Source organism: Crocodylus siamensis, chromosome 4, assembly GCF_052110815.1.
Source record: "Crocodylus siamensis isolate JL-2025a chromosome 4, ASM5211081v1, whole genome shotgun sequence".
NCBI lineage: Eukaryota > Metazoa > Chordata > Crocodylia > Crocodylidae > Crocodylus > Crocodylus siamensis.
The window spans coordinates 230,181,247-230,208,917 of NC_143398.1; the positions used below are offsets into that span (position 1 = coordinate 230,181,247).

Below are 27,671 nucleotides of genomic sequence, written 5' to 3' on the forward strand. Positions count from 1 at the left end.
TGAGGATGTGTATTCCTCCTTAATGTACAGCACCACACACCCGCCCTTCCTCCCTGTCCTGTCCCTCCTATACAGCCTATAGCCCTTGATATTCACCACCCAGTCGTGCGTTGGGTCCCACCACGTTTCTGTGAGCCCCAATACGCCTGGGTTGGTGTCAGCTAGCAGGAGGGTAAGTTCTTCCTGCTTGTTTCCCATACTGTGAGTGTTTATGTAGAGGCATTTGAGGCCTCCTGAGGATGTGTTCACTGGCCCCCTAATCTCAGCATAGCCCTGGCTCTTTTTGCTTACCTGGGTATATGTTCTGCTCGTCGGTCTAGGCTGGGCTGTGTTTGTGGGTGCTGCTTGGTTTAGCGGTCTAAGGTTTCCTCCACTCCCCTCTTCCCCTTCCTCTGATAAGCCTGGTTTAAAGCCCGCCGAAGGAGATCTGCCAACCTAGAAGAGAACACATGCTTACCTTTAGGGGAAAGGTGGAGCCTACCCCATCCGAGCATGTCTGTTGTCATGATGTGCACATCGTTGTCTAGGAAGCCAAAGCCCACCTCAAGACACCATTCCCGTCATGTCCTGAATCTTTGCTCTGGACAGGCAGTAGACCTCGCCTGTTGAGGAGTCCTGGCAACAGATGGTACCTCTCAGGATGGAGTCACCTATGACGATCACTCGACACTTCCTCCTCTGGGACTGCTTGGCTCTTTCCGCCTGTTTGGAGCATGGAGAGTGTGGAGCTGCCTCCTCTCCGGTTGCCTCCTCTCCTTCCTTCTCCTCCAGTGTTGCCAGGGCCTCATACCTGTTCTCCAGCCGGACTGGAGGAACTGGTACTGTTACGTTGTGAGCAGCCCTGGTTCTGGAGGTGACCGTCTGCCACTCTGCAGTGGAGGTCACTTCCTGAGGTGCTTCTTCCTTGGATGCATGGCCCTGCAGGGAAAGGAAATAACCATCAATTTTGTCCTCTGCCTCCCTGATTCCCCTCAGCTGCTCACCTCCTCCTGGAGCTCCCTCACCTGTGCCTCCAGGGCCCTAAGGTGGACGCCTGCAGGACAGGTGTGGGGGCCCCCAATTCCTACCTCTCCCTGGCCTTGCTGGGCATCCACCGCAGGCCGCGGGGTGGAGGGACACCAGATCCTCCATGGGCTCTGTCTGGGTGGAGGCATTTAAAGACGTCTCTGCAATCTGTATAAGTTATGACACATCCCTGGGACTTCCCTGATCTGGGCAGTACAGAAAGCTCCAGGCCTGCCTCAACACATACATAAGCCCCAGGTAACCCATGATAATGCTAGGTATGGTAGGGGAGGTCCTTGGAGGCGAGCTTTATTCTCACGTATCTAGATGAAGGGCTTTTAGAGCCCCTTTATGCACTTTCACCCTTCATCCAGTCCTACTGTATGTAAGCCTGATGAGTTTATGGAAAACATACTTTGATGTATCAGTTTTAGTAAAGCCATCACCATAACCGGAACCTTGTTGGCAGCATCAAAAGAATATGAAAGACCACAGATGCATGAAAACTGAGTTATCCTTTCAACCTTAATAGCTGAAGTTAGCATCAAGACAAAATGGCTGGCCATAGATAGACTGACTTACTAATTTCAATTTCATAACTCTTATGTAAATAAAATAAATAATTCTGTCTCTAGAATTATCAGACTAGTTGGCACCTTACATAAACATCGAATGCTAAAATTACTGCTTTTTTCTGCATGTTGTTCTTCAAGTCTAGCAAAGGGCTCCTTAAACATAGCTGCTTGCAGATATGAAAAAAAAAATGTTTTACTTTATTGAGTGGGGATGCTATACGGCCATGGTCTCCGACAGCCTAAAGCCTTGCTGGGATGAGCTGTGAGGAGATCAAGGGTATTCTATGATTACCCAGCCTGAGATGCCTTGTCTTTTACCCGCCACACTTTGATGTTGCTTGATGTTTATCGGGAGGTGGATGAAAACTGAGCAATGACCCTCGTCACCCACCCGGGCAAAATCCTTCTTTGTGGGGCTTCTCCTACCATTACACCCCATCCTTACCACGTTCTGATTTCAATAAAGTCAATAAATTGTTGGTTGCTTTTGCTATGTTGAATAGCACTTAATTTAAATTAATCCAAATAAGGATGGCCACAAAATCAACTTTATGATCAGGAATTTCTTAATCAATTTAAGTCAATTCATTCGGGGTCTCAACTGAAATTAAACTCAAATAAATTTGCCTTTCTGCTTTGGCACAAGTTCAAAACCAAACAATCCAAAATCGCTTCATTCCCCAATGTGTCAATCGGACTGTTCACAGCTGTCTATTTTGTACAGTCCTGTGGATCCCCAGTCTCCCACCTTCAAGTCGCAGCTGCAATTCTGGGCCCAGACCCCTGGTTAGGACCAATGCCTCCCCTGGGGCAAACTTTACTTCTTTAACAGCCCCACACTAGGGCATGCCAGCTACATTCCTTCTCTCCTTTTTTTTTTTTTTCTTTTTTCCTTATTTTCAGCAACACAGCTAAGGAAGAGAAAAAAAAACCTAAACCAAGAGAAAAGAATATCCCAAACTGGGCTCAAAAGGGCAGGGTCCCTTTAAGATTCATGGTCCCAAGCCAAATAGCTGCTTCTCCCTTTGCAGTCTCTTCACCGCCTTCAGCCTCAGTCTGGTTCTCAGCAGGCTACCTCCTTCCCACAGCTAGGGTTTTCCCAGGTACTTTTGTCCAGGAGTTCGGTCCCCTTTCCCCTGTCTTCTGCAGGAGACTGACACCTCTGGCCTCTTCCAGTTCCAGTTACTCTCATCTGTCACCGCTCCTCTCCTTTTTGCCCTTCTCCAGGGCCTGAAATGTTAACACCAACAGTCCTTCCACCGATCTGGAAGGAGCATGTGCTCCTAAACCTTTGGGGCTGGTCCTGCTCACCAGGGCAGCTTCCCCCTGTACTGAAGGTAAGTATTTCATGCTCCCATCCCTCTGGGCTCCTTTCACATACTTTAAATTCAATGCACTTCTGCACAGAGCCCAGCATATGTCCAGAAGAGGCAGCACGTTACTTCGACCTGGCTCTGCAGCATCTGTATAGATTGGGCACTTTAGTGGGGCTTTTTGGCACTTGTATATAATAGCTGATTGAATCAGCCATTAGATAAAAGCACCAAAAAGCCCTGTTGATAGATGCAACGTAGCTGGGTCAAAGTAACACTCCTTCTTCTCATAAAGCATGGGGTTTTTTTATTTTCACGTCTGCAAACAGCCGTAAGTTACAAGAATGTCCTTTAAGCTTGTTTCAATATATTTAGCAATTTATACCCTGTATAAGCAATATAAAAGAATATATAATAAATCTTTGAATCCCCTTCTTGCACTTCTTGCTTGAAGTCTCTTCTTGTTTCTCTTGAATGCATAAAAACATGCAAAGCCCAAATAATCTCTGAAGAAGCATAATGGGGTACCAGGAATGAATCAACTCTGTTACTTTACATATGGTTGAGTTAATGTCCATACATTTACGCCCATAACCAGAGAGTTTAACACAGAGGTTTTTGACCTTTTTTGGTCAAGGTACCCCCAGCGGCCAGTGGAGAAGTGGGGAGTCCCCCAGCAGTCAGTCATCGAGCTGGAGGGGTCCCCCAGCAGCTGGTTGAAACTGAAAGTGCCACCGGCTTCTCCATGCCACTGCTGCATACCTCCTGGGACCTTCCAAAGTACCCCTGTTTGAAAACCCCTGGTTTAATGCAAAGGCAAAACCTCCTTTTGTAGCTTGTTTTGAATTCCAGTAGTATACTGCAGAATTCCAGCAGTAACCACGGTAGGCTCTTGAACCCTTTGGACTAGTAGCCTTCTTTTGAGATGCTTTGGAGAAGGTGCGGACAACTGTGGCAGGCGAGCATGGTCTCTCTGATACTATTCAGGTCCCTTTGTGACCTGGTCACTTGAAGAAAGTGCAGACTATTTGCAATAGGATCAGCCCTTTTGAGTCCATCTGGTCACTGTGCTATAGCCCTTGTTGCACTTTGTATGGCTCATGCCCTTCATTTGACACATTTAAAGAATGTTAATTTTATTATTAGTTCATTATATTTTACTATTTCATAGATTTCATAGACATCAGGGCTGGAAGGGACCTCAGGAGATCATCGAGTCCAGCCCCCTGCCCAAAGGGCAGGAAGTCAGCTGGGGTCATAGGATCCCAGCAAGATAAGCATCCAATTTACTCTCGAAGGTGTTCAATGTAGGTGCTTGAACCACCTCTGCTGGCAGACTGTTCCAGACCTTGGGGGCTCGGACAGTAAAGAAATGCTTCCTTATGTCCAGCCTGAAACGGTCTTGCAGGAGTTTGTGACCGTTCAACCTCATCATCCCTTGGGGCGCTCTGGTGAACAAACATTCCCCCAGATCCTGGTGGTCACCCTGATAAACTTATAGGTGGCCATCAGATCACCCCTGAGCCTGCGCTTTTCCAGGCTAAAGAGTCCCATGTCTCTCAGCCTATCATTGTAAGATCTGTTTTCCTGACCTCTGATCATGTGCGTGGCTCTCCTCTGCACTCTCTCAAGCTTCTCCACATCCTTTTGGAATTGTGGAGCCCAAAACTGGACGCAGTACTCCAGCTGCGGCCTCACCAAGGCTGAGTACAAGGGGAGAATGACGTCCCGGGATTTGCTCGAGAAGCATCTATGGATGCACGCCAGCATTTTGGTCGCTTTACTAGCCGCAGCATCGCATTGGAGGCTCATGTTCATCTTGTGGTCAATGATGACCCCCAAGTCTCTTTCTTCTGTAGTGCTATCCAACGTAGCACTGCCGAGCCTATAAGGATGCTGCAGGTTTTTCCTCCCAAGGTGGAAAACCTTGCATTTTTCGATGTTAAATACCATCAGGTTCTCGTCTGCCCATTTGCTGAGCTTGTCCAGGTCAGCCTGGATCACCCGCCTGTCCTCTGGCGTGGATGGTTTGCCCCAAAGTTTGGTGTCATCGGCGAACTTGGCCAGTCCACTCCTGACTCCAACGTCCACATCATTAATGAAGATGTTGAACAGGATGGGTCCCAGGACAGAGCCTTGGGGGACCCCACTGGTCACAGGGCACCACGATGAGTGACTGCCATCAATTACAACCCTTTGGGTCCAACCACGGAGCCAATTTCCCAGCCAGCGGATCGTGGTGGAGCCAAGGCCACAACTGGGCAGTTTGGCCAAGAGGTGATCATGGGATACCAGATCAAGAGCTTTTTTGAAGTCAAGATATATGACATCAATCTCTTCTCCCTGGTCCAGGTGATATTATCATAAATTCAATTATGATATTCCCTCCATTTTTAAATTCTGTCTTTTCAGTAGTAATTACCATGGGAGGATCTTTGTTCAGTATGGCCTCTTATATCTGTGACAAGACTTCTTCATTTATTTCAAATAGTGAGATTTTCTAAGAAAGCAGTATCAGATGAGATTCTGGTTTGCATAGAGATATAGCAATATTGCAATGTCTTAAGCCAGGGGTGTCAAACTCACCCCATGTCCTGAACTGGATCTGGACTACAGGGCCCCTTTGCTGGGAGTAGCACGGACAGCAGCAAGACCAACATGGATGGCAGCGGGGATGGTGGCAGTAGGGCAGATGGTAGTGGGATCACCGGCCTAAGGGCAAGTGAGACTGTGTCAGCGCAGTTTTTGCTCACCCTCCTGCCACTGAGAGCAGGTCATGCCCCCCCCCCCTTACAGCATCCCATTGATAGGCTGGAGGAAGCAACCCTGTGGGCCAGATCTAGCTTGTTGGCTGCATGTTTGACACCTCTGCCTATCAGGCAATTGTTAACAATGGTCACTGAAAGTCTTCAAAAATGATACTATGCCCAGATGCAGTAAGCAGACTCAACAGCCTAGGAAGAGGAATAATTACGGTGAAGGTCTAGAAAGCCAAGTCAAAATTAAACAGATTTATGTCAGAAGCATTATGCTGTCCAAATGAAATTAAATACATGTGTTTGGATATTCATGCCTGGCCTAAATTAAATTAGGTCAATGTGAGTCAGCAAAAACGGAACTACTATATCACAGTGGCAACTGTAAATTATCCTAGGGGCACAACTTTCACTATTTAGGTTAATATTTATATTAGATTGGGACTTAACCAGTTAAAATAGATATTAGGGTACTTGGAGCATCTTCCCAAGAGTGTCAATATGTAGGATTTCAGAATTGAACAAAGGCTTTTAGGTATGAAAACTAGTCTCTACTATTTCTCTCTGAAAGGCAAAAGAAAAAAGCATCAAAGTACAAAAGTGTAGGTACAGCTGCTACTGCAACTTTAATTCATCCCCATTGTGTTTTGGTATTAGAAGGTTACTGCCAACCACTGAGTAATCATTTTGCATATCATTTTGAAAGTATGTACAATTACTTAGTGTATAATTCATGCAATGACATCACAGAATATTGGTACAAACTATAGAGTCCCTACAGGGCCTCTCAGCCCCTGACCCTGATAATTTGATAACACTCAGCCATACTTAAAGGAATATTTGAGAATTTCCTTCCTTTGTGACTATATGTCCCCCTAACCTTACCATATTTTAATGTTTGTGTATGTGTTCATTGTATTGTAGGACATGGCAATCCTGATAAGAGAAAACAAAGGTCAAGCCCAGATTGGGAAGGTAAAATAAGTTTCCTTTCATATCAGAATGGCTGAGATACCACATATCCTGGAAAAGCTGCAAATTTCTGGCAGACATGATCATACTTTCTAACACAGAATGGACAGATAGCCGCTTGTGTTATAGCATATTCCCTGCAGTCCTATAGATTCAAACACAATGAGTGCTGACAGATTTGCAGGCTCCCACTCTAACTTATGAAACTTTACATAAAGAGCTATGAGTTAAAACGCCTCCCCACAAACCAACAGGTATTCATTCACCTGTTGACGAGGGGGAGGAGTAGGGAGGAGGGAGGAAGAAATCAAGCCTGTCTGCAGGTGAGCAGCCAGCTGAGGAGCAGCCCCTCTCCCCAGCCCTGCCCCCTTCCCCTCCCAACTCCATGGCTGTCAGCAGGAAGGGAGGGGGAAGCCAGCAACAGCAAGCTGCTAGCTGGAGTTTGTCTGGCTTGAACTGGAAGTGGGGAAAGCTGGAGGGTTCCAATCCAACCACCCCCTCCAGCTCAGACCAGACAAACCCCAACTGGCGGCTTACTGATGCTGGCTTCCCCCTCCCCTCTCCCCTCCCGTTGACAGCCCTGGGGGCGAGGCTAGACTGAATCAGTCCAGCCCCAATCACGTGAAAAAAGAACCCTAGGAAACACAAGTTCCCTAAGGCACTGTAAAGTAGAGCACCTTCATCTGATACTTCATTTAAGGTCAATTTTTTACATGATCAGCCACTTCAAAAGCACTCTGCAGCCATGTACAGTCATGGCAGAGCTATAGAGTACTTTCAGGGGGCCAATCACACAAAAAATATAACTACCATCTGTGCCCAATAGGTTTCAGATGTATTTCTGCTCTGATAGACAACCAGCATGGCTCATTTCCTGGGCATCAGAAGAAAAAAAAGTTTCCTGCACAAACCAGTGAACTGAAAAGAACTGGTGTGAAGGTAGACACCTTCTTGGCATCCTCCACTCCCAGCACTGTCTTTCTTACTCACCCGACATGCTTTCTTAGGAGACATAACAAAATTAAAGAGATTGACAGCAGATGGTATGGTGCTAGAGGACATATGTTCTGGGCTTCACCACAGGGCTTCCTCTCCCCTACACCCTGTCCTGACCCCACCTGGAGCAGACTGACGTCAATTCAACTTGTTGGGTTTTTATTCCTTCAGTGTTAAGGCCGCTGACCGTGCTCACTTTACCCATAGGCCCCTTCTCAGAGTTATGCACCAATCAATATTTTCTCTGGTCTAGATTCCACTTACTCCCCTACTCAATCAGTAAGAAACAAACCTATAATGTCCCCTTCTAATTTAATCATTTCATCCTTAGGCATGAGCTCATCAGCAGCAACCCCTGGGAAACCTGGTCCCCTTTGAGCCACAGACCTTAAAGAGGCTGCCTAAACCTCACGCCCTCTCCCCTTCTGTCCATGATTGTCTCAGCCATTTTACAGTATCTGTAGTTACTGGATGCAGAAGCAGTGAGATGGGTCCGCCCCAAGTAAGTATTTTTCCACTCTCTTTTAACCCTTGGAACAAGGGCTGTAAGCAGATGCCTGTTACAAATGGAATGATACGTCTGATGACAGCAGTAACATAGCACCTAAAAGTTATCCAGAAACCCTCTACTTTTGGATAAAACTATGAATGTCATAGATTATGCAGGACAGTTGATCCAAAAGGTTTTGCTTCTCTTAGTTCCTCTACAAGTCACAGCTGTGACTGCCACATTATTTGAGTAGTTAATTTCCCCCAATCATTTTAAGCTTGTTCTCTGGGGGGAACAGGAAGAGGAAAAATGTTTTCACTCGATCTGAGCCTTCAAGAGGCCGAGAAGCGATACACAAGTTATAAAACCAAACCCAATATGCAAGGCACTTTTAAGTAATTTTCTAAAGAGAACAATTGCCTTATTTATTTAGGCTTTGCTACCCTTTCTGTCTTAACTGTCAACTGTCTGAGCTGATAACATTTCTGTTAGTATATAGAACTGAATTAATCAAGAACAATGGAGGGAAGATTGTTATTGCTTGTTTGAATTTTTATCTCTCAAGGGAGAATTTCCTCTAACCCCTTTGTCTCCATCCCAAATCCTGCAATAGATCAACTGTCCCCAAGGCTTAGAAAAGCTGGAGACTGCTCCCAGCTGAGCCACTCTGTACCACTTCTGAAATGACAAAAGAAGAGGATCAGCATCTTTCCTTCCGACAGGAGACTTTGACAGTTCCCTCTACAGAACTCCCAGACCCCAACAGACTAAGAAACAATCCTCAGATTTGCATATGCTGCACAATGCATCACTAGGCAGTCTTTGTTTGCTTCTTAATTTTAATTAAAAAGGGTATTAATAAATTTGCTATTGGATTCTTACAGGCAGGGCAAAACCAGAATAGGTAAAACTATTTGACAGTAAACAACCCAAATGGAAGGATGCATCATAATAGAGGTGCACCAATACATCGGTCCAACATCAGATTGGCACCGATATAAAGAAAATTGATTGTATCGGAAACCAGTTGTATGTGGCCAATAATTTGGCTGATAAATGCCTGTGCATGCACACAGCCAGTGTAGCATGCAGGCAGCAAGGAGCACATCCCGGCAGCTTGGAGAGCTGTGTACGGCTGGTCTGTTGTGGTGAAAGGGGAGTGGGGAGGGAAGAGGCATGGAGGGGTAAATCAATGCCCCCCATGGGGAGGGAGTGGAGCTGGGGCAAGCGCTGCCTGGCTCGAGCAAGGTGGGGCACAGGACACAGTTGAAGCTTGTCCAGGGGTTGCGGGGTGAGGGGGGTATCTCCTGCTACTGCGTCCACCCCAGGAGGGCATGGGGAGGTGCCCCCCGATCTGCAGGGGAGCAGGTGGGGATGCAGTTGCGGGCTGGGGTCAGGCTGCGCCAGGCTCTTCCCAGCACATGCGGGGGAAGGGGGCTTGGGTCAGGGCTGCGCTTGGGGCAGGCAGCAGCAGCACTGGGAGGGCACTACAGGAGGGCTATGGTGAAATTTGAGGTGACTGCAGTCCCCCCCATAACCCCTCTCCCAGTGCTACCCCCCGCCAGGAAGTGCCTGGTGCAGCCCTGGCACCAGCCCACAGCTGCAGCCTGCCCTGTCCATGCCCCATGCAGATCCAGGGACACACACCTCCCCATGCCCTCCCAGGGTGTGTGCAGTGACAGGAGCCACTTCCCACCCTGTGCCCCATCCCACCTCACCCTGGCTGGGAAGCACCTACCTCAAGCCCCAGCCCCACTCCCTTCCTCACCACAGGGGCCTTGATCTGCCCCCCTCCATACCCTTTCCATCCCCTTCCACCACAACACATTTACCAGCTGCATGCAGTTGTATCAGAAATCAAGCTGGTATTGGCCAATATGCCTCCTTAAAAATTGGCTATCAGTATCAGCCCCCAAAATCTATCAGTGCACCCCTACACCACAGTAATTCTGCAGTAGTTCACAGATTTTTAAATAGGTTTATTTGGTTAAAAATAAAAAGTATCTAAAATTGTATTTGCTGGGATATTTTTAATGCTTATGTATAAGGGTGCAGTCCAATCCACAGTAGAACTGGTTATGAAGAAGCTGCCCCTATGGCTAGGTTTGTACAGAATGATTCACAATGGGATTTACTGCACTAGTCTCTCGTACTGATCAAAGACAGGACACTGGACTGAGCATAAGGATCATTAACCTGATCTAATATTTACAACACAGGTGCTAAACCTAATATAGCCTGCGGAGCCTTGGAATCCAGCCCGTAGGGCTCCCCATTGGTTGGGAAATTTGGCAGCAGGAAAGCAGTGGCAGTACTGCCACCCCATCCTACTGCCAAATCTCAAGTCCTGCAGGGCAGGTCTAAACTGGGCCACGACCATCCACTAGGCCAGACTGGAGTCAAGCCATGCCCGTTCCCTCCAGACTGCTGAGTTGGGGCTGAGCTGCACCCCTTTCTCCTTGCGATGCCAGGCCATACCCCCTTTCACTGAATGGCTGATTTGGGGCTGGGCTACACCTCCTTTCCCCCATCCCCACCTGTGGAGCTGGTCCATACACCCCTCCCTCAGCCCGATCAGGTTGAGGCTGGACCATGTTCCTTTCCTTCCATGGAGCTGGGCCATGCCCCCCCACCATGGGGCTAGTTCAGGGCCAAGCCATGCCCCTCCCCCCACAGAGCTGGATATGGGCCATGTCATAGTCCCCCCCCACATGGGGCCTGGTTTGGGCCAGCCCAAGCCCCCTTCCACCACACAGCTGGATAGGGTCTGGGCTGCACCCCCCCACCTCTCTGCATAGCTGAGTGACAGTCCATTGGATCCAGCCTGTGGTATTGCCCATCCAGCCCACTGACCAAAAAGACTGAACACCACTAATTCAGAGTAATGGAATTTTTGCTATGTCCAACATTTTCTGCAGAATTTAAGCTTTACAAGTTATATACCAGTATTCTAGCCCCTATGACTAAGGTTGGGGGGAAGATACTGAAGATGCGTCCTGGAACCTCACTTCTAGGAGTGGTGAGAAATACCTCTATTCATCTTAGTGAGCTGCTAATTCTAAAAATAGCAAATCAACATTAGCAACTATTGATTTGAGGATCATTGCAGAAGTAACATTCAGTGGTTTATCTGGTGTGACTAAATTAATATAAAAGGCAGTTCAGTAAAAGCAAAGCCTAAAAGCTTTAAAGATGCAAATGGCTGAATGCTCTGTCAAATATTTTCTGCACTTAAACATTAATACTTTATAGGCACAAAATGGGAGTTATACAATAAATAATAGATTTATGCTTCAGAAATCCAGGGGCTTAGCATCCAAGTATCACTAAATTTCTCCAGGAGGAATTAATTAAAAACTAAAGAAAACCAAACACTCAGCTACCAGCCCTTTTGAAAATTGCAACCTAAGCAATAATTAACTAATATCTATATTCCTGAAAAATTGTCACTCAGCACAATGATGCTATTACTATTTAATTGTTGATCACTAAAGCAGGGACATCCAATCTTAAGGACACAATTTAATGAAGCTATACTAAGAGCTCATCCACCTTGTTGGCTGTTACCAGCTGAGTTGATTGACCTGCACTGCTGAAAGCATGTCTCATTCTCAGCCTCATGTGACAGGAGGGAATTGGTTGCCTGTTTGAGAAGGTCTTTGTTATCTAGCTGAAAAGCTTTGGTGAAGTGTGCCTCTACTCATTTTTTCACACCCAGCTTAAGATTTTTGGAAGATGGTCTACATTTGCACAGTAATGATTTCTGTGGATCAGATCCTCTTTTCATTATTAATAAGGTCAATGCAGTTACATCCATGTGCAATCCCTGTGGGAAGAGTCAGATCCCAGGGTCTGTAGGACAATCTTTCCTTACCATGCTGTAATTTTTCCTGTTTTCCTTCTTTCTCAGAGTCCCCACTCAGCTGCCAGAAATTTCTAAATTGGTGAGCTCACTCTCTCTCCCCTTCTCTTTCCTTCCCCTTTTCTCTCCCTTTCTCTTTGCCCCTCTGTCCGTTTCAATGGGCTCCTGCGGTTACTCAGGCGGACAGCATTCCGTTGCCAAGCAACTCTCTGAAAAGAAGCACATGCTGCTGCTGCACAGACAGAGCGTGCCCGTCTGCTCCAGTGATGCTGTGGCCTAATTTCTGCCTCCCTTGTATGAAGTACAAAAGGGAACATCTCCAATGTGGCAGGCAAGGGAGTCTTGAATTATCTGCGCTATTTTTTTGTTTTTGTTTTTCCCCCGCTCTCCCGATTGGGTGCCTCCCCTTCCAACCCAGGGCCCCAAGAAGTCACGCACACCTAATCTGCTCATATGCATTTGGGTTTGTTCCCTCTGCTTTGCAGATTACTGCCAATTTTCTGTTAGCTTTTGGCTGAAGGAATAGTACTTATGGAGATCGGTCAAGCTTTCCCTTAGCTCTCAGTTCAAGACAATTTTGCATGTAAATTCTCAAGCCCATTCATCTATAATCTTTTCCTACCTGTCTGTTTCTCTGCTGTTTTTATTACAAGGAAGCCTTTTAGGCATGCAAGTGTGGTCGCCCTCATTCTCGCTCCTTTGACTGTGTCTTCCTCAAAACAAAGAACTGCCTACTGAGAAATTCCTTAGGTTTTTTCCCAGCCCTTTGAAAGGTCATCATTTTATCCGTTGAGTAAAGAAGTCTGCCAAAACTTTTCAATGTTCAGGATGCTTCGATCCAAGTTTTCTGGTTTCAACTCATGTCTAATCTGTGGTTTATAATCCCTCACTTGCTAGAAATGATAGGCATACCATCAAAAAGACTAACTTTAAGCAGCCGGTTCAGCAGTGGTTCCTCACATTCTTTTATTGGTGTGATTTTAATCTGAGGAATGCTTAGAGGAATTGATGTAATCCAAGCCTCCATCACTTCCAGAATAGATTGCAGTTTATTTCTGCCTAGGAGTGAAAGTGAACACCAGAAAGAAGCTGTAGGTTCTGCAATCAGAAGCAGTCTGCTACTGCTGTATGCACTGACTTTCACTAACTCCTCAATTTAATGACTTCTTTCAGTTGGACTATGAAGTCCCAAATCTAATCTACAAATCCCTAAATTAGGTTTTTGCACCCCTGACTCTAAGACAATCACAATCCACAGAGAAAATACAGCAAGGACAGGCCCTGTCTCTACATGAATATAAAAAGATCCCACAGTACTTTACAGTAAAGATCACAGCACAAACTTTCTGCCTCTCTTTTTCATGATTATGGGAGAAGATTCAGAGTATTTCAGTGTGTATATTGCAAAGAGTAGGACAGTGTGTTTGTGCACCATTGACTTCTCCTGGAGAGGTTCAGAACTGCTTTTACATTGATAACAAATTAGCTTGAGTGTCTAGGTCCTGTCCTTTGGGAACAGAAGGATGGAATTTCTATTCCTTCAGTCTATGCAAAGAGCCATGAAACCAGGGAGACCAGTACAATGACAATTGTGAAGTAATCATATAGCTCAGGGGTGGCCAACTTGTGGCATAGGCAGCCTCTTTATGTGATCCATGGTAGACTAGGGAGGGGACAGGCAGCACAGCAGCAGATATGGCAGAGAGCAGAAAGAAGAGCATCACAATTTGCAGGTTCCTGCATGTTGGAATACAGGCTGTAGTGGGGAGGATTTGGAGGGTGACACGAAGTGCAATATGCTTGGAGAATTTTGCAGTAGTTCTGAGCACACAATTTCATGACTACAAGCAGCAGCACTGAGCACATGGCACATCAAATAAAGATCTAATTTGCTGCAGTCCAAATACAGTCCCTTTGTGTGCTGACAGATTTGCAGCTTCCCAATCCAACTCATGGCACTTCACAGAAAGTGCCATGCGTTGACCAACCCTCCCAAACCAAATGTTCATTGTTGGATCGAGCTCCACTTTCGAGCCAAACCAGCAAGAGAGGCTGTATGTCTACAGCCTCTTCCCCTATTCCCTTCTGTCCCTCCCTCAGGTGCAGTGCTGTCCCAGGATGGGAAGGGGAGACGGAAGGGGAAGAAGGTCCATTCTGAGGTTTGCCCAGGCTGTACTAAAGTGGAAGAGAGGGGGCAGTGGTTTGGAGCCCCCCACCTTGGGAGGGCTTCAATCCACCCACCCCACCCTCCAGCGCAGGCCGGGCAAACCCCAGCTAGAACTCCCTTCCCCGCCTCCCATCCTGACGACAGCACTGGGAGCAGGGCTGCTGCTCAGCCCAGCTCTGCTCCCAGTGTGCCCTGACAGAAGTTAATGAAGGTGCTCCGCTTTAGAGCGCCTTCATCTGAACCGTTCGTTTGTCATGGGATTGGGCACTTTTTTAAGCACTCTGCAACTGTGCACTGACAAGTTTTGTCTTGTTTTGTACAGAGCCTTCAGTGGCTGATCGTGCCATAAAATGTCATTTCTGTCAGCATTCTTTATTATTGTACAAATCACCATGCCTGAAACAGATCAGGAAGAGAACACTGTGCAGGAAGGAGAAAACAGAGTAGGAGACTGGGCAGGGGAAGGAGATCAGAGTAGCACTTAGGAAGGGTGGAGGGCTAATTGCCCTGGCCACCAAAAAGACTGGCCATCACTGATAAAGTTTATGAAATGTTTAGAAATACTCTGGAAGGAAAGATATATAAATGCAAAATATGATTAGTCTGGTATACATCACACACTATAACATTTGGCATTTCACACGCTTAGATACATATGTGGGTCTATGTATACATGCGTATACACACACACACATATATATATTACACAATTTAATACCGAGTGATACAGAAGTCAAAGCAGCCTGATGGTACTAAAAGAACAACAAAATAAACAATTGATTTTTGCAATAGAGAACAAACTTTCTCACCTCTGCAGTCAACTTAAGAAGGACAGAGAACCCCCAGAGTTGCTGCTGGTAATTCCAGTGAATACAATTACTCATCTTTTCTATCAAACAGATTTTTGGGAGTAGAATTCATAGCAGTAATTTAAAAAATCCAGAACGTGTGAGTCAAACTCATGGAGCACTGGCCGGATGCATCCTGCTGTATGTATTCCTCTAGCCCCTGCATGAGTCTATGATGACATTGTATTTTGGCCCACTGCCAACAAAACAGCAAGTAAAATAATGCTCCATTTCTTTACGCTGGGAACACACAGCTGGCTTCAAAGGGAAATGGACTAACCCTAGTTCATTTCCCTTCTTACATGTTTAAACAGCTTCTGCACTCAGAGGAAAACTGACTAGGATTCATTAGTTTCCTTCTATATTACACTCATTGCTGCTGGAAGCGGAAATAGATCAGAACCCTGGTCAATTTCCTCCCGCAGTATGCTTCAGGCCAAATTTTTCTCTTAGCTACACCTGATTACCTCTACTGACCTCACTGAGATTGCTTATGTATAAATCCACAACTTCTTCAAGTCCTTGAATGATGCTGTTGTTCTTTATTCAGGGAAGGACCAATTAGGGAAATAAACTAGAATAATGCTACTCAGTTTTTTCCATGGAGTCTAGCATTTTTGATGAACTGCAGAGGCCAAGCATTGAGGGAGATGTGAAAACAGAAACCCAGCCAGTGGAACTTTGGGAACAGAGAGAAAAGGGAGAGGAGAGAATAACAGAGCCATAAAAATACAAGCTAAGTAGAGACCAAATGGAGAAAGAGAAAGAAAGTGGGCAATGCACACAAAATCCATGGGAAAAAAAGAGAGTTTAATGAAAATAAAATACTGGCTCCCTAGAGAGGCAGCTGTCCTGAGGGTGCTGCAGGAGCCCGCTTGGGGCAAAAAAGGGAGGACTGTTCACTTGAAGGGCTGCCGGCAAGATGGCTGCCACCCTTAGCCCCACCCTTGCTGCCGAATGGCTGCAAGGGCTGCCCGCCATGTGGCTCCGTCCTTCTTCAGCCAATCGGCAACAAGGGCAGGCCTCAGACAATCAGAGGCATAGCGGGGTTGCTGACATTGCCCCAGCAAGTTCCCACAGGAATGCCATGTCCACAGAAAAGTGAAAAGTACTTGGGTTTTTGGCTAGTTTTATTCTCTTATGTTCTGGAGGAGGTGCCTGAGAAGCTGTGGCACACTGCTTACCACATAGAATCATATCCTAATTAACTGGTGAAAGCCTTCGTCCTGTCATTTTCCTCTATATCAAGGGATTCACATCATAGGACAGTAGGGGACAGTGACCAGGAAAATGGTTACAGTTCCCTGATTCAATTTTAGGGTAGCCAGAAAGTGATAGAGCAACACAGGAGCACATTTCTGTTCAATCTCAGTGGTGGTTTATAGCCTTAATTTTGATCGCTACACCTTAAAGCTTCACTCAGCCTTCACCAGAAAAAGTGCCTGACACCTCTCATTTGCCATAAAAACTGGTAGCTTGATACATGCATTCATAATCCCTTAGATGATCAAAACAGAACAGTGGCCAATTTGTGCCTTTTGTCTTCATGATTTACTTTCTGACTCCAAAGTCAAAAAGACTGAATGCCCCATCCATGCCTTCTGTTGTAATGAATGGGTGGTCCACAGGAAGAAATCAGTCAACCCTTCAAGATAGTATCAAAAAACAAATAAGTACATGAAACAAAGGGATTTTACAGTACAGGCTTTCAAACTGAGACTAAGTGTATTTCCCTTTTTGTTGTAAAAGTACTTTGAATTAGCTTCTAAGCATAGTACAACAGAAGAGCTAAGCACGATAGAACAGAAGCTAGAACAGAAGCTATAGAGACAATTCTTAATTGTCCACTTCAGCAAGGATAACTAATTCTATTTTCTTAACTCCTTCCTCGCTTGCTTCATATCTTTGCCTTTTCAGTTGCTTTCTGGTTTTGCATCCTTCCCTGCTCTTTAATATTGCTAGAGTCTTTTACAGAAAATCATTTTCTTCACTTCCCATTAGGCATTTAGTCTACCTCACTTGCTATTAGCTCAGCCCTACTAGAATTTATTCTTGCTTTTAGCATCATATAATTTACTGTGGTGAGTAAACTAAAGAAAAATACACCCTTGTTTCATCAAAGCATTTAGGTGGGGCTTAGATTTTTTTTTTCATGTCTTAACTCAGGCAGGAGGTTGGACTAGACCTCTGGAGGTCCCTCCCAGCCCTACTTCACTACGATGCTATGAACACTGGACAAAATTTCTAGACAGCAACTCTATTAGCCTAGCTATGTAAGCTAAGCTATGTAAGCAGCAGCTTGTCTCATCATCAGGAACAACATCCTGGCAAAATCTCCCCCTCCAGTCTCCAATTTAAAGAGTCATGAGATGTTTTCTTGAGAAGGACACTGAATGTATGATGTAAGATGTAGTCCACTGATTTAAAACGTATGGACCAATTCATGGGGGTGATTTCTCTGTAACATAACAAAAGTAATTTCTACTGATGGAAGCTGAGGCCTCCAAATCTTTAAGTAAAACAAAATGTTGCCTTCATTTACTTAAACGATGTTTCACAGAGTTGATAAAAAAGCATGAGACTAGATATTATAGTAACAGGTGCCTTAAAAATACCTAGCGTGTATATTTAACGTGGATATGGATATGGGCCAGCTTGTATATCTCAACCATGTCAATCTTGTTCTGGTATCCTTTCAGATATTACAAGTTAAGAGCTGGTGAGCTGAATTAGACCAATATATACGCACATAGGTTTAATCTAATTTAAAGCTTTCACAGACTTTATTTAAACAACACTTGATGTATGATCTACTTTTGGTTCTCTAGTTCAGTCAGCCAATGGTAGAAAACAAGGAACCTTGGTAATATTGCTTAATTAATGCAGTATCAATAGTAAACATATGCAGTGCAGCAGACAAGACAATGTTTAGATGATCTATTGTAGTAAATTATATGCTAGAAAGAAAAACTGATTCAGTGGGAACTGTAACACTTTCAAGTTAGACATAACTGCAAAAAGTACTGCCTATCTTTTAAACTTCCATGCTGCTAAGCTGAGTGAAATGGCTGTAGTCCTCTTTTATGGAAATCCCTGAAGTTAAATATTCTCTCACTGAAAAGATGCATTCAAAGGTTCCTTTCACCTTCAGCCTTTGACTAAACAGTTTCTGAAAAGCAACAATCCAGGCAGCAGGGATTCTGGAAGACAAGCCAACAGAATCCAACATAACCAATTATTACACAGTCTTTAAAAAAAGCAATAGTTGCTCTAGCAGGACTACAGAAGTAATCTATGGGTGCATCTACATGTGTGATTAATTCAAAGCAATAAACTCCATCACTTATTGTGCTGGAGTTTATTGCTCCTAGGTGTGCTGTTTGAACAGGCACCTGGGACTGCAGCACATTGAACCAGATCAGAGCAGCCCCGGCTGGCAGGAGACCCAGGGGGTCAGCCTGCCAGCTCTGAGCTGCTCCCCCTGGCTCAACATGCTGAGAGGTACTGTCTGGGACATGAGGGTGCTCCAGCACAGGGCTAGCCCGCAGGCAGGCCTCACACTGATGCACCCTCGTGCCCCAGACAGCTGGGTCAGTGTCTATACATGTGCTGCTATGCACGAAAAAAACTCCATAGCAGGATAGTACTTGTATTTACAAGTACTATCCTGCTGCAGAGCAAATTAATTTCCTGCAGCCTAATAGGACCACATGTGTAGATGCAAGATGTTTACTCCGGAACTAATAAGTCTACTCCACAGTAAATGTCTCGTGCAGACGTGCCCTGTACCTCTTAACCAGCAGGGTACAATTTAAGGTTCTAGATATTTTCCTCTCTGTGCTTAAAGCTGCAAACAGCTTGCTTTAATAAGTTCAGCCCTTTTGTAACTCAGTTTGGAAAACCTCTAAGTGGACAGAAAATAACTACCTTTACTTAGAATACCAAGAAAAGTGTGGAATAAAATGGATCAGCTCCCTTTTCAGCTACAGGTCATTAAAATTACCCTGATTTTTAATTTCAATTTTTGCTTCACATTTCCATGTCTCTAGCAGTGGCTCAAAAATGGCCTGTTGCAAACCCTTCAAACTTTCCACATAGTTGAATCTCATTAAAAACTAAAGCACGGGTTGTGTTTTCAGCATATACTGGTAATTAATAATCAATCACATTTATCATTTTCATTGTGGAGAATTTGGGAGCCAATCCAGTTCCCATTAATTTCAATGAAATTGGTTTGTTTGGGTTTTTTGCCTCTGGCTTCACTGGTAGACTATCATAAAACTAAATGAAGTTATTGGAAGATTGACTGTATAGGTCCCTAGCCCTATAGTTACGTGGGCATGTGGTTGACTGTAACTTAAAAAGAAGTTTAGAAAGAAATTATCATATATCACGGATAACTAACAAACCTTTCACTTTACTTTACCTGGTAGAGAGACTTGGGTGTGTGAAGCTATAGTTTGTGTTCCTCAGGTTTATAATTTATTATGAAAAGGTAGACATTTCCATAATTAAATCCTCACAGCATCTCAAAATAAGAGAGAAAAAAATCCTTGTGCTTTTGTGTTTGTTAAATTGTCTGTACATTTTTAACTACAAGTCCTTAAATACTCCTTCCTTAATCTCATATACACTTGGTTTCTCCTCTGTCAAAAATAGAAGGCAGGGAAGGGTGGTACTTTTAGAGACTGATTTGTTTCAGCCTCTGGAAGATGCTGAAATTTGGAACTAAGGAAATTTATGCCCCATCTCAAGCACTGTGCATCTCGCTATATGAAACACCTCAGGAAGAGACAGTTCCAGATCCAATGATTATTATATACAGTTCAATACCACATTCACTGTGTTTTTGTCTGTACTTAGTTTTATCCTTTTTTTGAAAAAAAAAAAATTAAAAATATGTCTTTCCATCAAATGCTGATATTGCAGATGTGTGTAATATCGCTGTCACATTGCAACTTGGAATGGTATTGTAAACAAAGGTTTGGTTTGCGATAGGTATTAGCAGTGATTCCAGACATTACAAAAGTATTTAAACAGAAAACAGTCTCAACTCATTGCAACAAATCATGCCCAACACTGAATCAGATCCATAATATCCGTAGGGCTGCAAATTAAAAGAGAACTAAACCACAGAAGACGGCAGATAACTGCCCATCGAGCGTCACTTTTTAGTTCATCTCTCATCCTAGTCATGGCTTTTTAGAGTCAGACTGATCTAAAGGTCACTCTTTCTAAAAAGAACGCTGTGTCTTGAATCTCTTGCAAGGACTACTGAAATGATTAGCTGAAAAGCTCACCCTTAATGGCCTTTTGTCAAGGCTTGTGGTTTTGAAAAACAGGACTAGTAACAGCTCACACAGAATCAATGATGTACTGTATCATGTTTTCCCTTAATTTTAGACTGTGTATAACTTTTGTCTTCACGGTCAGGAAAGTTTGTAGTCACTGTGAACGCTGCATACTAGTAAGCAGATTTCAAGAAAAAAACACATTCTGTCAGCCTAGACAATGGCTGATCGCCATTTCGCCACTCCAGAATAAAACAATGTGATACATATCACCAACAGAAAAAAAAGGAAGAGCTTTATTTATTGTGCAGCAGTTACAGTCACCAATAATTAGAGGCCTTTTCTGGCACAAAGATGCCACAGGATTTTAAACTACTATATTGAGAGAAGCAACATCTAGCAGCCTGTGGGCGCGTCTACACATGTACTTTAAGGCACAGTAGCCTATTTTACTGTGGATTAAAGTGTCACATAAAATGTGCAATTATGTTAATGTGCAGTAAAATAGGCTATTGCACATTAAGAATCACTTAAAAACTGTGCACATTCATTACTGTGCAGTTAGGCAGCCTAATGAGCAATTCTTTAGTACCTCAAGGTACTAAATTTAATCCGCATTAGAAAAAGTACCTTAATGCATGTTCAGATGCATCCAGAGAGAGCAGTCAGGAGTTAGGAGAGTGAAATCCTATTCCTGCTTATGTCAAGGACTTGCTGTGGAGCACTGAGCAAGTTACAACCCCATTGTACTTCAGATTTCATGCTCCTATGCAATTAATTGATTGCTTGTTTATTTTATTTACTTTGACTTACTTGGATAGGATCTTTTTATATCGCATCACTGTAGGTTAAAATACAGTGATACAGGATAGAAAACAAAAAGCCCTTCTTCACCTCTGAACCTGGAAAACAGGCAGCCAAAATTTAAATTCAAACTTGTTTTTTAAAATGGGCTAGCTTCAGACTAGCTCAGAATATGATATATCCAATGCCACAAGTACCTCCGATACATCCAGGCAAGACAGCCAGAGCTCTCCACAAACTTGACCTTCTTTGACTACAGCTTGGCCTCAACCAGTACCCACGTGTATATACCACCCTTCTATTCTTGCCTGCCACATCTTGGTATTCTTAATTAAGCAGAAGGCTTCTGATGGTTCTGGGGCTACACATGTGAGACAGTAGGCCCCCTTCACGGGGCTCCTGCCTTCCCTTACTCTGACCATGGACCAACCAGATGTTCCTGAGAGACTAAACAAAATGGAAATGAAGAAAGAAAGAAACAAGTCCTCTGCTACCTGACAAGCAGTCAGGTCCACCTGAAGGTCCCAGACAGGTACTTACAGAAGATAATTCCACCATTAATAGTCCAATAAGATCAATAACAAAACAATAATTAAGAACTAAAAGAGGGGCATACGACCAGAGGAAGAGAGAAGCTATCATCAAGGAGGAGTACTCCTCCTCAGCCTGTGAGTGTAGGAGGGCTATTAGGAAGGCCAAGGCAGAGATGGAACTCGGGCTAGCATCCAGGATTAAGGACAACAAGGACTTTTTCAAGTACATTGGGAGCAAGAAGAGAGCACCAGGCAATGTAGGCCCCCTGCAAGACACAAACGGTTATTTTGTGGCTACGCCAGACAAGCAAGCTGATGTTTTTAACAGTTTCTTTGCCTCTGTTTTCTTGAACAGGGACCGGGACATCCCACCTACCAGAGGCAGGGCCAATCTCGGGGATAGCTCTGTCAGGCCTTCAGTCAGCACAGATGTAGTTAGGGATCTTCTGGAAGGGCTGGACATTTTTAAATCTTCAGATCCAGATGCCCTCCACCCAAGGGTGTTGAGGGAGCTGGCAGGGGTCATCGCAGAGCCCTTGGCCTGGCTGTATGCCCATTCATAGTCATCTGGCCAGGTGCCAGGGGTTGGAAACTGGCTAATGTGTTCCCAATTTTCAAGAAAGGGAGGAGGGAGGACCCAGGTAACAATAGGCCTGTAAGCCTCACCTCGGTGCTCGGGAAGATCTTGGAGAGAATCATCAAGGAGCACATCTGTGCGGGGTCAGCAGGAGAGATCATGCTCAGGGGCAATCAGCATGTGTTCATCAAAAGCAGGTCCTGCCTGACCAACCTGGTTGCCTATTATGACCAGGTGACTAAATCCTTAGATGATGGTGTCACCGTGGACATAGTCTTTCTAGAATTCAAGATGGCCTTTGACACTGTCTCTCACCCCTTCCTCATCAATAAATTAAGCGACTGTGGCATTGATGCCTACACAGTCGGATGGGTAAAAAATTGGCTGATGGGGTGCACCCAGAGAGTAGTAGTGGACGGGTTTTCATAGATTCATAGATGCTAGGGTCGGAAGGGACCTCAATAGATCATCGAGTCCGACCCCCTGCATAAGCAGGAAAGAGTGCTGGGCCTACATTACCCCAGCTAGATACACATCTAGCCTTCGCTTGAAGACCCCCAGGGTAGGGGAGAGCACCACCTCCCCTGGGAGCCCGTTCCAGACCTTGGCCACTCGAACTGTGAAGAAGTTCCTCCTAATATCCAATCTAAATCTGCTCTCCTTCTAGCTTGTGGCCATTATTTCTTGTAACCCCCGGGGGCACCTTGGTGAATAAATACTCACCAATTCCCTTCTGTGCCCCCCTGATGAACTTATAGGCAGCCACCAGGTCGCCTCTCAACCTTCTCTTGCGGAGGCTGAAAAGGTCCAGTTTCTCTAGTCTCTCCTCGTAGGGCCTGGCCTGCAGGCCCTTAACCATACGAGTGGCCCTTCTCTGGACCCTCTCCAGGTTATCCGCATCCTTCGTGAAGTGCGGCGCCCAGAATTGCACGCAGTACTCCAGCTGCGGTCTGACCAGCGCCCGATAGAGGGGAAGTATCACCTCCTTGGACCTATTTGTCATGCATCTGCTGATGCACGATAAAGTGCCATTGGCTTTTCTGATGGTTTCGTCACACTGCCGACTCATGTTCATCTTGGAGTCCACTAGGACTCCAAGATCCCTTTCCACTTCCGTACCACCCAGCAGGTCATTTCCTAGGCTGTAGGTGTGCTGGACATTTTTCCTCCCTAGATGCAGCACTCTGCATTTCTCCTTGTTGAACTGCATTCTGTTGTTTTCTGCCCACTTGTCTAACCTGTCCAGGTCTGCTTGCAGCTGCTCCCTGCCCTCCGGCGTGTCCACTTCGCCCCATAGCTTAGTGTCATCTGCAAACTTGGACAGAGTACATTTCACTCCCTCATCCAAGTCGCTGATGAAGACATTAAAGAGTATCGGTCCAAGGACCGAGCCCTGCGGGACCACACTGCCCACACCCCTCCAGGTCGAAACCGACCCATCCACCACGACTCTCTGGGTGCGACCCTCCAGCCAATTCTCCACCCACCGGACTGTGCAGTCATCCAAGTCACAGCCCCTTAACTTGTTCACCAGTATGGGGTGGGATACCGTATCAAAGGCCTTCCTGAAGTCCAAGTATACGACATCCACCCCTCCTCCTGCGTCGAGGCGTTTTGTAACCTGGTCATAAAAAGAGACTAGATTGGTCAGGCACGATCTGCCTGCCACGAACCCATGCTGGTTTCCCCTCAGCATAACTTGCCCTGCCGGGCTCTCACAAATGTGAGCCTTGATAATTTTTTCAAAGACTTTGCCAAGGATGGAGGTGAGACTAACTGGCCTATAGTTGCCCGGGTCCTCCTTCCTCCCCTTCTTGAAAATGGGAACCACATTGGCCCTTTTCCAGTCCTCCGGGACTTGACCCGTGCACCACGAGCGTTCAAATATTCCCGCCAGTGGCTCTGCAATGATGTCGGCCAGTGCCTTCAGTACCCTCGGATGGAGCTCATCCGGGCCTGCCGACTTAAAGGCATCCAGTTCTTCCAAGTGACCCTGCACCACCTCAGGGTCCACGCATGGAAGTCTGGTGCCTTGCTGCTCTGGTGCCTTGGACTCAACCTGGTGAGATGTGAGCAGTGGCGTCCCCAAGGGCTCAGTCCTTGGGCCCGCACTATTTAACATCTTCATCAGTGACTTGGATGAAGGGTGGAAAGCACGCTGTCCAAGTCTGCTGATGACATTAAGATGTGGGGCAAGGTGGACACACTTGAAGGGAGAGAGAGGCTGCAACTAGATTTAGAGAGACTACAGAAGTGGGCACATGAGACTAGGATGAGGTTCAATGTAGACAAATGCAGGGTACTGCACCTTGGGAGAAGGAATCCACAGCATACATACAGGCTGGGGAGTTCCCTTCTTGAAAGCACAGGGGCAGAATGGGATCCAGGAGTCATTACTGACTCCAAAAAGAACATGAGCCGCCAGTGCCAGACCGCAGCCAGCAAGGCCAGCCATACCTTGTCATACATCCAAAGATGCATCTCAAGCCAGTCCAGAGAGGTGAGGCTCCCCCTCTATGTGACTTTGGTCAGGCCGCAGTTGGAGTACTGCATCCAGTACTGGGCGCCGCACTTCAAGAGGGATGTGGCCAGCCTGGAGAGGGTTCAGAGGAGGGCCACCCACTTGGTGACAGGGCAGCAGGACAAGCCCTATGAGGAGAGACTGAGGGACCTAAACCTGTTCAGCCTCAGCAAAAGGGGGCTGAGGGGGGACCTGGTGGCTGCCTACAAACTCATCAGGGGAGATCAACAGCAAATAGATAAAGCCCTTTTCTTCCCAGCACCACGTGGGCTGACAAGGAACAATGGTAATAAGCTGATGGAGAATAGTTTTAGGTTAGAGATCAGGAGGCAATATTTTACACTTAGGGTGGCCAAAATCTGGAACCAACTTCCCAGGGAACTTGTCCTCGCCCCTACCTTGGGTAATTCAAAAGGAAGTTGGATGATCACCTGTCTGGGGTCTGTGAATCCAGCATTCATTCCTGCCTGTGGCAGGGGGTCAGGCTAGATGATCTGTTCAGGTCCCTCCTGGCCCTAGCTACTATGAAACTGTGAAACCTAAAGTACTTGGAACCTCTGTGTTCCTTAACTCATGGTTTGGGTCTTTCAGGCCCTGTAGTATCGGCCTGCATCTTGAGGTCTGCCTCCTTTTCTGCCACTCCTGTCATGGTAGATCTCCGTCTGTGGCACCCACTCCTGGGCACCTGCTGCCAGACACTCCTCAGAGCACCAAGACTTCCAGTGTTCTCCCACTCCAGTGTGGAGAATATTCATAGGACACAGGGCTTGTGTGCTCTCCTTGGCACTGTTCCTCCTGTCGGCCATCTCTTCTCTATGTCGAAGACTGTGCTGGCTCTCCCCATTCTGCTGATTCTCACCACCGTGCCAACTCTCCCCCGTGCCAGCTCTCTCCTCCAGCCAGCACATGGCTTCTGGTTACACTGGAGGCTGTGGCATGCCTGCCTATGTGTACTGAGCACATGCTTCTAAAGCTGGCTGAGGCTGCATCAGGTGTGTTTGCCACTCCTCCACCACCACCTGTGCTCCTACAAGGGGGTAAGAGACACAACTGGCCCTTCCTAGGCCATCCACTTCTCCCCTAGGGCACTTCCCTGTTCCACGCTCTTTGGGATGCTGGGAGCCAGGTTCCCACACATGACTATATAGCAAACGTATTGCCCCCAGCCATAATGCCCTCAGATGGGCTCTGTGTTCCAGACAGGCTACCTCCTAAACTGGAATTAGTGTAGCCACAGAAACTCAGTGAAGTTATTTAGCTTGGGGATTTGCTACTTGGCCATGTTATTCAGCAGTGTTAATTATCCATCCAGAATGACAGATAAACTGTTTCTAGTTTAGAAGGCAGCCTTCCTGGAGTAATGCAGGGTGCTTGAGGGCAGTCCAATGAAGGATGGTAGGTTTACTGTGTAGAAAAGTGATTCTCACCCAGGGTGATGCAAGATCTTTTAAGGGTGACACAATATTAGCACTATTAGCTGTTCTAGCACCTGCACGTGATTCACCGAGAGTTTTCAAAATCCAGACAATCAAAAATATTCTGACCTCCTCTGGTCTGCATTCTTAGCAAAGGATTGTTCTATTATTTTTGCGTAGTAAAAAAAGGAACAAAACCAAAAATGATGTATTTTCCAAGGGTGCCTCGAGTCTAACAGGGGATGCCTTGAGACTAAAACAAATTGAGAACCACTGGTGTAGACTCTCTGTAGTACTGATTAATCCATGCACAGCACTGTGCAAGTATAGTTACACCACTTCTGGTTATGAAATCAGTCTGCATGGAGCGGCATGTTTGTGGGTAATGCCTACAATGACAAGTTTGTGATGAAAACTTGTACTGACTGCACCTGCTAATGCAACTACAACAGTATGGCACTGGAGGAGAAGCAGTTTCCTATACAGACAGATCTCAAACTAAAAATCAAAAACTGTACTTCATGTTTCATGTAGTAGATACCAAAAGATAGTCATCACATACAGCAGTTTTCTGGGCTGCTGGTGACGTATACTACTTAACAGGTGAGAGCTGCTGCATCCGGCACAAACTACAGTTCCTGGGTGGGTTCAATGAAGACTATGAAGAATATGTAGAATACATTGCTGTAGTATAGTTATAAAGTATAAAAGTCATAGACTGAAGTGGCAAAGTTCCTTTGTTAAATGTACAACATAATTATATTGTCTGCAGAAAAAAAACTCTTGTTTTATACAGTAGAGCCTCCTTAAAGAGGGACTTTCACAGAGAAGAAATTATTCAGTACTTTTACTTAAAATTTAGGCCCACAAACCTTTCATTCTTTCATTGTTAATAATTTTCAAACTTCACACATCTGTAATGATATTTTTGAAAAGTACCACAGCTTAATGCTAATGCCATTTAAGTCAGTGGGACTGTATACAGGAACAAAGTATGTAGGAACAGGCTGACAGTTCATAAACTTGCATTGAATATATTCTTTATAGGTAACAGCAAATGTTCCATGGAATACTACAAAGTGGATACATACAGCACATCTTTTAAATCTTCCAACTCAAATGCTGTTGTAACTCATTCAAAACACAGGAATTCAGGACAATATAAGTCCTTCCTCTAAACAAAACAAAAAAAACGATTTTTCCCCTTCTGGACAGCGTTGCAATACAATTGTTGGACAATGTTGTGTTTAATACTAACCAGTCTAGCCAACTTCTGTGCTTTCTTAATGCTTTCGCAGCTTCCTTGTGTTGTTTTTAAGGGATTTCTTTGACTAAGCCTGTTTATAGCACTAAAAGAGGAAGAAGCAAAGCAATTGTAAAGCTTGTTTAGTAGTAGTTCATATTAAGGGTGACCTTGCCACTTCCAATTCTATTTATTATACTTCCTTTCCAAAGGGGGGCAACTCTTGCCATGTAAAATGTGAACATTTATGAGCAGAGATGGAAATGAACTCAAAGCCCTATGTCAAGTTTTGGGAAGTTCAAA

General features: G+C 45.3%; 1 long non-coding RNA gene across 1 annotated transcript in view; it reads right to left on the reverse strand.

The window, feature by feature from the left end:
* Positions 1-311: 311 nt before the first annotated feature.
* LOC149867641 (uncharacterized) overlaps positions 312-27,671 on the reverse strand; it is a 33,357-nt gene continuing 5,997 nt past the window's right edge. Inside the window, exon 3 of the long non-coding RNA XR_016441645.1 lies at positions 312-918. This is a non-coding gene — a long non-coding RNA (uncharacterized LOC149867641). The remainder of the gene's footprint in view (positions 919-27,671) is intronic.